General features: G+C 41.4%; 1 protein-coding gene across 1 annotated transcript in view; it reads right to left on the reverse strand.

Moving 5' to 3' along the window:
* Atf3 (Activating transcription factor 3) overlaps positions 1–6,091 on the reverse strand; it is a 197,504-nt gene extending 191,413 nt beyond the window's left edge. Inside the window, exon 1 of the mRNA XM_071584992.1 lies at positions 6,016–6,091. The gene's annotated coding sequence lies outside the window, so the exon portion shown is untranslated. The remainder of the gene's footprint in view (positions 1–6,015) is intronic.
* Between the last annotated feature and the right edge of the window lie 6,985 nt (positions 6,092–13,076).

Genomic DNA, 13,076 nt, shown 5'->3' on the forward strand with positions numbered 1-13,076 from the left:
TTTAATGACGAGGATGGGTAGAGGGAGGCAATGATGTGTAAACCCAGTCGAAGTAACCCCACAGGCGCGAAATAACAGAAGACTTCAATGGCAGAAGAGTATGTATGAAAAAATATATATGTCAGATGAGAAAGTTGTAACCAGGATGGACAGTATGAAAGGACTTTGTAAAAGGGCGTAATTTTCCTGAAATAACCTTAAAGTCTGACTTGTTTACTTTGCCTGCTTCGAAAGGATGGGCGTTATTTGTGTGACGGTTGCCTCGGACCGGCTAACCGAAAGTTCGATATAAAATAATTGTGTTCTTCTCCGATGCATTTATTGGGTATAGGGATACACATTTATTTGGTAACTGCCAGTCGAGAGCTAACGCTCTCTTATCAGAGCCTAGATTAAAATCGCTCACAACCTGATGAGAGTAGTGGAAAAATGTAAATATCGAGTTTCAAAAGTAAGTGTAACGTGATAAACAGTATGTTCTTGCGCTCTGAATGCACGACTTCTGTTGAAATACAATTCCACTACGTTAAATTGACATTTGCTACGCAATCTCACAAGGCGTCGATGCGTCACTGTTGTCGATGCATCGACAGCGAATCGATTTCGAGTATCGCCTGGCCTCTATCCTCTTCCTCTCCTCACCCCCTCCCCTCTCGCCAAACCTCCCTCTCCTAGTCGAACGACAGTTCCAAGTCCCCCTCAGTCTCTCTCCCGGCTCTCTCTCCTAGCTCCCCCATCCACAGTCGTTCCCGCTCTCTCCCTCCCCCACCCTCTTCCTCCCTCTCCCGGTCCTCTGGCAACCGTTTCGTTTCATTTCTCGGAACTCGCAGCCACAAAGAGGAAAGGAAGCGGGGAAGGAGGGGCGTGAGGGGAGGGATTCGCGAGGCGGGAGGCTGGGGGGGGGGAGGGACTGGGGAGGGAGGAGTGGGGGAATGGGGTCGGTAGAGGAGCGATGGTTCTCCACCGGGAATGGGGGGGGTAATTGGAGGGGGAGGTGTCCATGGGAGAGGGAAATAAAAAAAACGGATAGCTGTATAATTAGACGAACGGATCTAGGTTTGTCTCGAGCTAAAAGCGTGAGTGAACAAGCTGTCGGATTGATGCCCAATTGCATAGGCGAAATGTGGATGATGTATGCGGGGGACAAACGGTCAGGTGGTGTGTTGATAAGTAGGGGAGAAAAAAGAGTGTGGATGAGTGAATCGGCCGGGATTGCTAATTGAGGAGTGTGCTGAGATGGAAATCGCAGGACACATATATATCTTTCTCCAGGAGTGTGTGTGTGTGATAAATTACCGCTGGACGGTCTATTCGGGCGGATTCAAAGCTCAGGTGAAGTAAGTCCAAATTTAAAGCCGTTCTCCCGAGGCACTTTCCCGACATGAACTTATCCCTAATAATTAAGAACTACGGCTCCTTTCTCAATGTTGATCGAGGAAGAGAATCAATTAGTTTTGCTCGCAAAGATATTCCGGTTTGGTGTTTGTTGCTCTGAAGTTTATCGATGCCAGTTCATTACACCCTAAGCGCGAATGAAATGAAAAAAAAGGAAGTAAGTTAATTGCGGGTTACTCCAGGCTATGATATCAAGTCACCGCGTGGACCCGAAGTCGATTTGCGTTGATTACTCGCCTCGGACAGGGCTACTCATAATATGGTGACTGTTCTGCATTGCTATGAGACCTGCGGAGAACGCAGCGTGTAGGGACGCGCGCGAGGCAGTTGGGAATTGATTTCGAGTGCTTGCAAGAGCGAGAGAATTTATCTTGGGGAATGTCAGTATACGCAGACGACAAATCAAGACCAGTTAAATGTGTGTATTTGAAGTTAATGGGAGTGGAGACATGAAATTACACACCGAAACGAGGACAAGCGGAAGATTTAGGGGGCATAATAACCGTCGTGTATGGTCTGCGAAAAAAGTAGGAGGCTGCTAGGCGAAATCTCTCATCTTGTGATTGAAGTCTATTTGTCTAATGACAGTTCTCAGATTACCCTTTAGATTACCACTCAACCGCGGAGATAGCGCCATGTTTTTTTTTAATGTATACCATTGGAATCAATGGAGTGGCCACAGAGGAATCCATTGGTTGCTCCTTCCTACCGACCCCATTTACCGCACCGAGTACAATTTGCAAGGCCGTTATTACTCCGTGTTGCCCCTCAGGCTCGCCCCCGGGCGATAAATTTCCCGTGTGTCATTCGAAAGAGGTATTGAAACTTCCGTCGAGTAACTGTGCCGCTGCGTACGAGCCGGCAGTCGTTGTTTGTATTCATTAGGGGATTTTTAGTCTACCTTCTGAAGCTGGTGGTCGCTGACGGAATCTATTTCACAAAAGGTAATACACTTTGTATTTTATTTGAAAAAGAGGGCTGAAATATATGGAAATTCAATAAAAATAATTGATAATTCTCAAAGATTCTTTCGAAATCAGTTTGGATTTTGGAGAATCTTGTGTCGGTCTTATTTTTTATTTACTCGGCAAGACTGTTGAGGTGATTTTTTGTCTTTGCATTAAAAATCGCATTATGTCCGTTGTAAAGATTTCAATTAGTTTCCATCGGATACGTAAGTGGGAGTGCTTCCGCAAAATTTGAGTGCATTGTAAATATCGTGCTAAACCTTCTTGCGTCCTATCCGATAAATTTTGAAAATGTTTTTTTGGAACGAGGAGACCAGATGTGACGAAAGAAAGAGGTGTTGAAGCATTTATTTTAATGAAAAATGTCATTTATTTTTCAGTTACAGCCAAAACAGACAGACTGAAATTTTTCAGAACATTTTATTCTAATAAACGAAATACTGCCTGTAATTAGTTTTTGATCGAGTTCTATTTTCATGGGTCAAAGAATAAGTTTTAAGCAATTTCATTACAGCCGTAATTGGAAAATATCATTGGTTAACTCTGGGTGTATCGATTCCTTAGAGCGAAAACAGTATAAGTTTATTGGATCTCCAATAGATAAATCAACCTCGCGGGAGTTGGCATGGTAGGGGCAAGTGGTATCACCTCGTAATGTGCATCACCATGGATTGACCATTTTGTTCAAAATTGTTTCTAGCCGGATAATTCCTTCCCCCTTCCAACCATGTTTATTTGAACAGAAATTTTGATCTTGCTGGTTTCCAGTGCACCCTGAGATCAATAACTAGCTCAAAAGTCGGCAGTCACCACTTCAACATTGAGATTATCAAGAAATTAGTTCATAATTCGATGAAAAAAACATTTCTAGTTTAAGGTCGTGGTAGCCGTGTGAGTAAAGTTCAGGCATTCGGTCAGACAAGTGGGTGCGGGCTTCAAACTCTATCTATACAAATGACTCTGAGTATCCTTATCTTCCCACAAGTCACGAGATTTAACGGGTACCAAATCTCTCCTGGAGCCACAGGTGATGCAAGTAAGGGAGCTATCCCTCCTTCTATCTAGTTTTTCACACGCATAAGGGCAAGATACGAGATAAACCCTGCCCTTACCTACGAAAATGAACCTTCCTTCGGGGTGATTGCTATTGCTATCGTGTGGCTCGTTTTTCCAGATTCAAAAACACCTCATTTTTGTAGATTTTTCCTCCATTCAGTAATGATATTCCCACACTCGTAGTTCTTGCAGCGTTATAAATTTAACTCTCTTCACTTAGTTACTTCGGTTCGGTTTATTACTTTTTCACAAAGGATAAGTGAAGTTAGATACCTCATTTTTGCCATTTCCAGACAACTTCCCTTCATCCCTGCCGTTTATCCCAACCTTCCTTTGCTGCTTCCTTCACTCTCGTCTCTTCTCCTTTGGCCCTCTCCCTCTCGGATTCGCTTTGTTAGCGTCCTTCTCCCATCATTTCTCCCACCCTCGCCTCCCTTCGGGGAGAGAGGGGTCTCCACTCCCCCGTCGGACGTCCTGCCAAGTTCCCCGACTGAATCAGTATCCTTCTTGGCAGCTCACCACCGCGTTGCACCCACTGCGGGGTAAGCCTTCGTCCACCACCCCCGCCTCGCCAGAGTCATCGCCTCATCTCCTTCTCATTATCATCATCACTGGCATTTCCCCCCGCCTCCCCAGGGAACCTCCTCTCCCTCCCTTACCTTCACCCTTCATCCCGCCTTGCGGACACGCTTTCGTTTTGCGTAACCGCTCTCCGTCCGCCCTTCGCCTGAAGAGGGAGGTGGGCGAGGTTTTAACCGAGGCGGCAGACACCGTGGTCGCGCGACCGGGAGAATATTCCCAGCGGAGGAACCGCCCGCGGTCCTACATGAATGTTTCTGCCGGATTGCGACTCGTTCAGTGGCGCGGCGGTTGAGGTAAAAAAATGCGAATGGCATGTACTGTACGTCTGAGGGGAGAGAAAGAGGGAGTGGGATGAGTGAAAATTCATATCCCTCTCTCTTTCACTCCAACTCTTTGGTCGGACCTCTCGGTTTGGCGTTATGAAATTCCTTCCCGGATCTTATAATCATGTCCTGGTTTAATGCGAAACCAGTACGCCTCGTCCAGTGTGTTAAGTGAAGAGGAGGAACGATCGATGGACGGTTTACTATACGCGGTAGTAGTCGTGTTCGTTTCATGTTGCTTCTTTGGCAATTGATTGGGAAAGCTCCCCGAAGGAAATTAGCCATCTATTAATGAGAGATGGTGGGCTAATGTATCTCCTCTGTTTTCTGTTGGGTCCACTTTAAATGTCGTCATGTAATACAGTGGTTTTTATCTTACCTTTTTTATGGTTATTGTAAAATTTGATTCGAGTTTTCGAGATGACTGTTGCGGCAGACACCCGAACGATTCTGTGCGTTCAATAAGTCCTGAAAGTGAATACTTATTTTGCTGAATTAAAACGTTAAAGAACATCAGTCTTTGTTTTTTTCTAGCTGTTTGTATTCATGTATATTTTCACCCTGAGTGACAGTTTTGACTTTTGATACCTGTTTGAGTGTTCCCATGCCGGAACCCAGGTTAAAATAAAGGTTTTACGAACAAAATTTGATATCTTGTGCAGAGTGTAATGATCAAATGTGGATGTATTCCAGCTTAAGGTATAAATGTTGCATTTGTACTTAGATTAATTTCTGAGGTTATATGGTGTGATATAAACTTCGCCATTTAATTCTTTAAAATTTAAATTTCCGAGAATCTCTCTATTACTATGTAATCTCTAGAACTATTTGGTGCCATCGTAAAGGATTCGGAGTTCTCGAAGAGGAGTAACTTTCAAAAATGTCCAAAGATGTGACAGAGGTGGGCTTATGATAGTTTAACTGAAGGAATTGGGAAAATTATTTCCTGATCACGAGAGCAACTCGTGAATGCGAATTGATAATGATGCTATGGCGATTAATAATGTAATTTTATTTTCAACGGAAGGGGAAAGTGGTAATTTTCTGCTGACTGTCGCCTTCTCTGGTACGTCCTGAACGGTGTCAAAATTATTTTATTTCTTAACGAACGCATTATAAAATAAGGAAAAGTGTGTTTAAAATACCTAGCACTCAAATTTCTAATACTTTTCTCATCTGTTATCCTACCGTTGCATTTAAATGCCGATCTTAATTTATATAATATAAAATAAACATTCTAGACCCACTGCTTCCTCATTTGGTATATGCATGCATCACTTCGGTGAAAATGGTCTTTTAAGATTTCCTCATATTTATTTGCTCATTAAATTAGCATGTAAGCTGGTAGAATGTTTGCATTAAGTGGAGTCATGGAGCGGGGTATTTCTTCCGATTCCTACGGTCAATAATCGGTTGGTGCCCACATACAAGTGTAACAAAATATCAACTCTGAAAGCGTTTGGGCGGAGTCCAGAGGTGACGTCGAGCAAATGGAGATACATCATAACGTTCTACTGAAACACTTCGCAGGGAAATTAATATTTTACCCTGAGGTACGCGAAGTGAGATAGTAGCAAGACTCAAACGAGTCTACCCATCATCTAGGATCGAACTTCCGACCCCGAAGAGAGAAACTTCTCTCCCTGACGTATGCAACTCAAAAAAAGAAAGAAATAAGGAAAGGAACTTACCCCTTAGCAGTCACTGGAAATGCGGCTCCTTATCTGAGCGAGCAGATGAGGCAACGCCCTACGTGACCCGTGACAGCCTATGATCGCCGCAAAGAATTTTCTTGGGAGAGAAATGCTTCAGTTGAATTTATGTCAGCTTTCCGTTCTTGTTAGTGCTGCTCCACCAATCAGGAAGATAGAATTTTGACGGAGCTGTTTCGTGTTCATATATGTTGCTTAACGAATGGCGATGCGTCGAAGATGTAGATAAATGCGTCGAGGTGTTTTCTGCAGTTAGCCTGTAATACACGAAAAAAATAGTATATGACACACTCAGACTCATTTTAAGAGCACCTTCTCTCAATTCGCGTTAAATGTCGGCCTAATTAAATGTGTAGTTCACAGAACTTCGTGCTGAACTTTGTGGAATTCCAAAGTTATAACTTAAGTAAATATGATAATTTTTCACATGATTGTCGACCTCCGTTTCAATGCTTACACGTTGTTTTTCAGACAAAGATAAAATACGTGTATTCATCGTATTTAAACATGTATTTTATCTTTTCATAAATGTCTCGACTGAAAATTTATGACCATAACATGTATGTGTAGATGCTATTTTAGATTTCTCTTTGCTCTCATCAATGTCATTCGGCATTTAAGAATAGAAAAAAATAATGCAAAATGAAGCAAATTATTGACCATCTATCATTTATCTACTCTCCTATTCAAAACCTATGGGCCATATATGTGTTCTAGGCAATGGTATATCAGTCGTTAATAACTCGTATGCTGGATGCCAATCGAAAATGATCCCTTTTCTTCGTTCTATGCTAAGCCAAACACGTGCTATCGCAATCCGGTTGCAAACCATAATAGTCCATCAGATTTTAACCAAACGATTCAGTTTCTTCTTGCTTGTGTGGCTTCCGATCCGAGAGTTATTACAGTCAGTTCATCTTGTTAGGATTTCTGTTTATCGAAGGAAGCTATTTAATATTTTCCTTAGTATCCCGCCATGCAAAAGCCACACTTCCCAATTGGACTTTGACAATGACGCCTACGATCTTCATCCACATCTAAAACACACCCTCATGTAAACAATAGCCCACAACGGTATTGTTATCGCATGTACATAAAATATAATTCGACCACCAGTTACCCCTCTATGATGAAGAGGCAACAAAAGTAGATACAATACCTGCTTTTTACCAAAAAGAAGAAAAACTTTTCTGTACTATATCGGTTAACATAGATTTGATTCAAAGTTTGTTTGTTAGTTCAATTCCTCATTCTTATTAATAAATAATGGATTTCAATTTTAAATGTGTCTTTGTCGCCGTAAAATGGTTTTAATTTTCAAGTGTAGACTGGAATGTGTACGAAGACTGGTAATTCAGCTCTGCTTTTGCTAAGGATGGTATAAATAATCAAAAACCTAAAAAAGGTTGGAATGAAACCCAATACTTTAATTACCTAAAAAGGTGGTCAGAAATGCTTCCCATAACATTTGACGATCATCCAATAAAATATCCTATAAAATAGTGTAAAATAGATCGTTCTGGTATTTTTTGTCTTTCAGGTCCGAGGTTTGCATCACCAGAAAGCTATGTGTCTTTGAATGCTAGCATTGATTGAAGTCTCGCAAGTCGGTCAGTTTTTTTCCTCTAATTCATAAGCGTCATTGATCACGACTTAAATGACGCCGTGATCATTACTTAAAGGACTAAAGTCGAGTGGTATCGGAGAGAGAAGCTGGAGAAAACTGTGGTACATCTACATCTACATCTACATAATACCCCGCAAGCCGCCGCAAGGGCGTGTGGCGGGGGGTGTTAGGTCACCAACCGTAAAAACGAAAAATACCACATGCAAAAAACAACACGGAAAATTACACCCCAGCAGCGCACACACTCATGCAAAACTCCCTCCATCCAATACTCATGCAAACACATACACCGCCAAACAACAAAAAACTGCACCCCAGGATACAGCACGAAAGCCATCCTAAAACACGCAAGCCAGGACACAACAAGCAAGAATGTGAAACATCACTACCACATGAAAATGCACCACAAAACACTCAACCCCCCAAGGAGACAGTAAAAGGAAGGGAATTCGACCCAACGTTGCAGGTAGCAGGAATTTCCCCCCGCGGAGAGGGACGAGGGATTGAAAGGGAAACTTAAAAACAGATGAACAGAACACGAATGAGGTCATTCGGAAAGAATGGGTTATTATAACAAAACACATAAGGTTAGTGGAGGAGCATGCATTTAAGTAGAACTAATTATTTTTTAGACACTGAAGGGTGGCAAGTGGAATTTTTACTATCTATAATCCTACAGTTGCTATCCCGTATTGTCCGCGGGAAGAAGGAGTCCTTGAGTCGGCTAGTCCTGGCATCTATTTCCCGAATTTTATATGCATGATCCAAGCGACCAATGTATGTAGGAGTACGAATAATCTGCGAGACCTCGGTGCTGAAACATGCGGATCTGAATTTATTTAATAATTTCAGTCTTGCATTGAATCGTCTCTCTTCTAATGATTCCCACCCCAAATCCATGAGCATTTCGGTAACGCTTTGCGTTTTATCGTAGGAATTTTTTACAAAACGGGCTGCCCGGCGTTGAACCTTCTCAATTTCCCGAATGAGACCTTTTTCACTCGGGTCCCACACGCTGCATGCGTATTCTAAATGAGGCCTTACAAGAGCGTGGTATCAACGTTCCTTGACCTTTGAGTCACTTTTGCCGACAATGCGTCTAATGAATCCCAATTTTTTATTTGCTTGACCGCAGACTTTACGTATGTGAGTCCCCCAAGTTAAGTCTTTAGTGAATGTGACACCTAGGTATTTTACCGTATCAACTACTGCTAGGTCACCTCCAGCTAATTTGTAAGCAAATCCCGTTGATCTTTTAAAGAAATTTACCACTGAACATTTATTATAATTTAGAGTCAATCCCCAGTTAGAACACCATTTAGTAATGCAATCTAAATCCTGCGCTAGAATAAAACGATCCTCATCCCCAGATATCTCCCGATAGATCACCGTGTCATCCGCGAACATCCTAATTTTACTTTTCACTTCGCGGTTCAAATCGTTAACAAAAATCAAGAAAAGTAACGGCCCGATCACACTTCCCTGAGGTACCCCCGACGTGACTCGAACGCTGTCGGAACTAGCGCCATCAAGGACTACCCTCTGTTCCCGCTCTGAAAGAAAATCTTTAACCCAACTTATGGCGCCCTTGTTTATACCCGCGACCTTTAATTTATGAATGAGTTTACCATGTGGGACTTTATCAAATGCCTTTTGAAAATCTAAGAAGATGGCATCCACTTGCCTACCTCTCTCACCAGATACAAGTAAATCATGTGTAAATAATCCTAATTGGGTTTCGCAGGAGCGGGTTTTCCTGAATCCGTGTTGATTGTCACTTAAAAAGTTAATATTGTCAAGGTGTCTCATTATTGAACTGACAATTATGTGCTCTAAGATTTTACAACAGATAGAAGTGAGAGATATAGGTCTGTAATTACTGGGATCCTCCCTGTCACCACTTTTAAAAATAGGCGTTATTTGCGCGGTTTTCCAAATCTTAGGTACTTTGCACTCTGTGAGGGATTTGTTAAATATAAATTCAAGGTACGGGGCAATGTTTGGAGCTAAATGTTTAATCACCCTAGCTGGTATATTTTCGGGACCCGGGGATTTGTTGGGTTTAATCTCATTGAGTAATTTTAGAATTCCTTGTTGGTCCACTGTTATTTTTTCCATGGGTGGAGTATGTATTGTTTCTTGGAGATATGCGGTGGCAACATCATTCGAGAAAACGCTTTGGAAGAATGAATTTAAGATGTTAGTTAATTTAAGATGTACCATGACATCCACTTCGCTCTCGTGACCCGTCTGATACTTCCGTCGGAATCGAGCGCTCCCAGCTTCTCTTTGATCACGGAAATAGTATCACGGATGCGGGAGCGAAATAGGAGATTAAGTGATAGGGACGGCGACGGATGGGTCGGGGCCGGAAGGGATGGAGGGGGGAAAGGGGGCGGCGCGCCCTCTCGTCGAGCTGCTGATTGATCACCCTCCGAAACTCTCACAGACGACTTTCCGTCTCCTCGCGTGTTACGAAGCTAAGCGGCCGAGAGTGAGGCACACGACACGGTCGTCTCGCATCGTCCTCGCCCGCGATGAAGATGCTCCTCCCTCCCTCAACGCGACTCCCCGTCGTCACCCCCTTCCATTTTGCACTTTTTTTCGTATTATTAGCGGTAGTCATTAGGGGAGCCGACCGACGGGTTGAGGTCATTGGCGATAACGCTTTTTTCTTGCGCTCAATCGCGGAGGATGAGGTTTCGCTACCCGGTTGATAATCCTGCGAAGTGATCGCACCCACAACTTTGGGTAAAGGTTGGAATTGGGTTTGGGCATAATATTGGACATATTTGGATGAGAATTCCATATTTATGTGCCAATTTTCAATCCATCATCAACTTTAAAGCATTCTAATATTAATCAGGTTCTGATCTCCACTTCTTAATCCTCTAAGATAGCACGGTCGTTTCCTCATTCGTGCTGATCCTATTGTCTCACATCATCTTCTCACTATACTCCCAACGTTTTCCATTTGCCTTTGAACGGGTACCTTGTCACCTGACCTGAATTATATCTGCTTTTATTAACGTGACGATGCGTGTGTGTTTAGTGGAACTTAGAGTGTTCTTTCCCTTAGCTTGGAGCTTGTTCAAGAAACTCTTATAAACTGTTACCCGTGGGAATTCATGGGTAATTACTCATTTCATTTAATCTTTATCATCCAGCAATGACAGGACATTTATTTTATTTCCATTCCTCTATGTACTATGTTGAAGATACATTTCAAAGTGCAGGGCATATAATGCACAGTAATATACCTATTCAACGTTCACAGGAATAATGAATTTTAATATCAATTTAATTTGCAGAGTTGGATCCTGGCGTTTTGAGTTCTACTCACCCAAGAAAATTAGTCCTATATGGAAAAAATACTGGTGATATAGAATTCATTCTCATTATCTTCGAGAATATATTCGCTCATTTTCACTACCGAGATTTGATCATTTTTAGAGATTTCGGCCTATCATTTTACAATGATCCCGCAGCGTTTTCTAATATAATTTTTGAAAATGAGTTTTCCCCGTTGGAATCAAGGCATAAGCTATAGTTTATCAGATAAATTAGAGAACCTTGAGATTCTAGTACTCTATCTTTATCTTTTTGCAGGTGAGTTTTCCATGTGGCGAGGTCGAAAGGGGTTGATCCTTGTCGACCAAGCGCAAGGGAGACAGTGTTTCTCGGTCTAAGCTTCCAATTCAGAGCTGACGATAACAATCCTCTGGTTCCGTGATGATTTAGAAAATATAGGATAACAGAAAATAACCTGTATTAGTTAAGAGCACATGAATGGGTGGTGACTCAGATGTATCTTTTTACGAGGATCATGCTCGGTTTTTTCCAAAACCAATGCGAATAATTCTAACGCGAATATTACTATCATTTTGTTTTCTTTAATGAAATAAAATTCGCTCTTAAAATGCAATAGGCATGAATTTGAACTTAATGTTAAATTTACGAAGGCTTCTTAGTTATGTGTGTTTTGGTTAATATTTCCATTGAATTTAAGATAATCGCACTCCAACGGTAATTATTTCTACCAACGATTTTTGAGACGAATGAAAAACTTGAACACGGCTATTTCCGGTCTTGAAAACATGAATTTGTATTCATCGCCATCCACTGCCATCTTGTAGATGTATCATAAACGAGAAATGCAGTTAATCAAAAGCGTAGAAATTAATGACTGATTTGACCATAACCACAGTAATCAACCCGAAGGTCGGTTTGGTAGGTGATGGTAGAGTTCACTCATAAGCACAACGGCGTGTGAAATTTACACATCAGGATAAGGGGGGCAATGTATTTCCTAGTGCCGGTTATGGTTTCCCAGGAAAATCTGGTACCCGAAAAATCATACAGCTTGGGTGGAGATGAGCGTGCCCAGAGAGTCCGGGAGTCGATTCCGCATCCTCCGGTCTTTAGTTCAACGCTCTATTCCTGGAATACTGTAACCCATGATTGTACCTTAAGACTTTTATTTGTTTCGAATACTAATAGCTGTTTTTGTATGAAGTCATATTTATAAATACCTACTTTGTGTTTAAACTTGATACCTGAATAGTAATCATTGCTCGAATAATGTGATATCCGTAATTATGGTGACGACGCAAATTAATTATGGAAAAAAGAACGGATAGTTGTAATTTTCCACTAGATGAGATTGATTGTTCGACCAGGTTTCGATATATTACATCATCTTCAGGTACCAAAATGAAGTCAAGTACCGTCTTATATACATGTTTACAACACCTATTTTATCCCCATTTTACTTCCGTACTTTAATATGTTCGACTTTCACTTCATCGCGCCTGAAACTACTCAATTTAATTACGGAAATTGTATTTCTGGAATAAGTGATGCTTCTTTAAATGTGGAGTTCTGGTAAATTAAAAATATCGCTTCCAAAAACAGATTCTTGTCCATGTTTCCCTACGCCTTCTCCTCACCAGTAAAATATATCAAGGCTACGAAAATTCCATTATTCTGTAAAAAAATTGAAAAAAACTACCCAATTATCCTCCTTCATCCGGAGCATCATACAGGAAGGATGTCGTGTCAAACAATTATCTTGGTGTAATTTTCCCAAAAATAGCGGCAAGATTGACATAAACTGTATCCAAAGTGAAAGCTAAATGGATAAATAAGGCAAACTGCGGGAATATTAAGTTACCGAGTTGCTTAGGAAGGGTATTGGAAAATAATTGTAACAATAGCCTATTCTGGAGGTTAAAATAATAAAAAAATCAAAATGTCTTCTTACAAAGCTTCTAAATGATGCAGTTTTTTTTTTAAACGCGTATGCTTTGTTAAATCTTTTTTAAAACTTATCTGTTTTCCTCCCAACCTCCCTCCCTATTCTCTCCGTCCTTTTAATTCCCTCAGTTTTTATTTCAGTTACTCCAATTAAAGG

The sequence above is a fragment of the Hetaerina americana genome, unplaced genomic scaffold (assembly GCF_022747635.1).
Source record: "Hetaerina americana unplaced genomic scaffold, ioHetAmer1.1.p SCAF_2, whole genome shotgun sequence".
Taxonomy (NCBI): domain Eukaryota; kingdom Metazoa; phylum Arthropoda; class Insecta; order Odonata; family Calopterygidae; genus Hetaerina; species Hetaerina americana.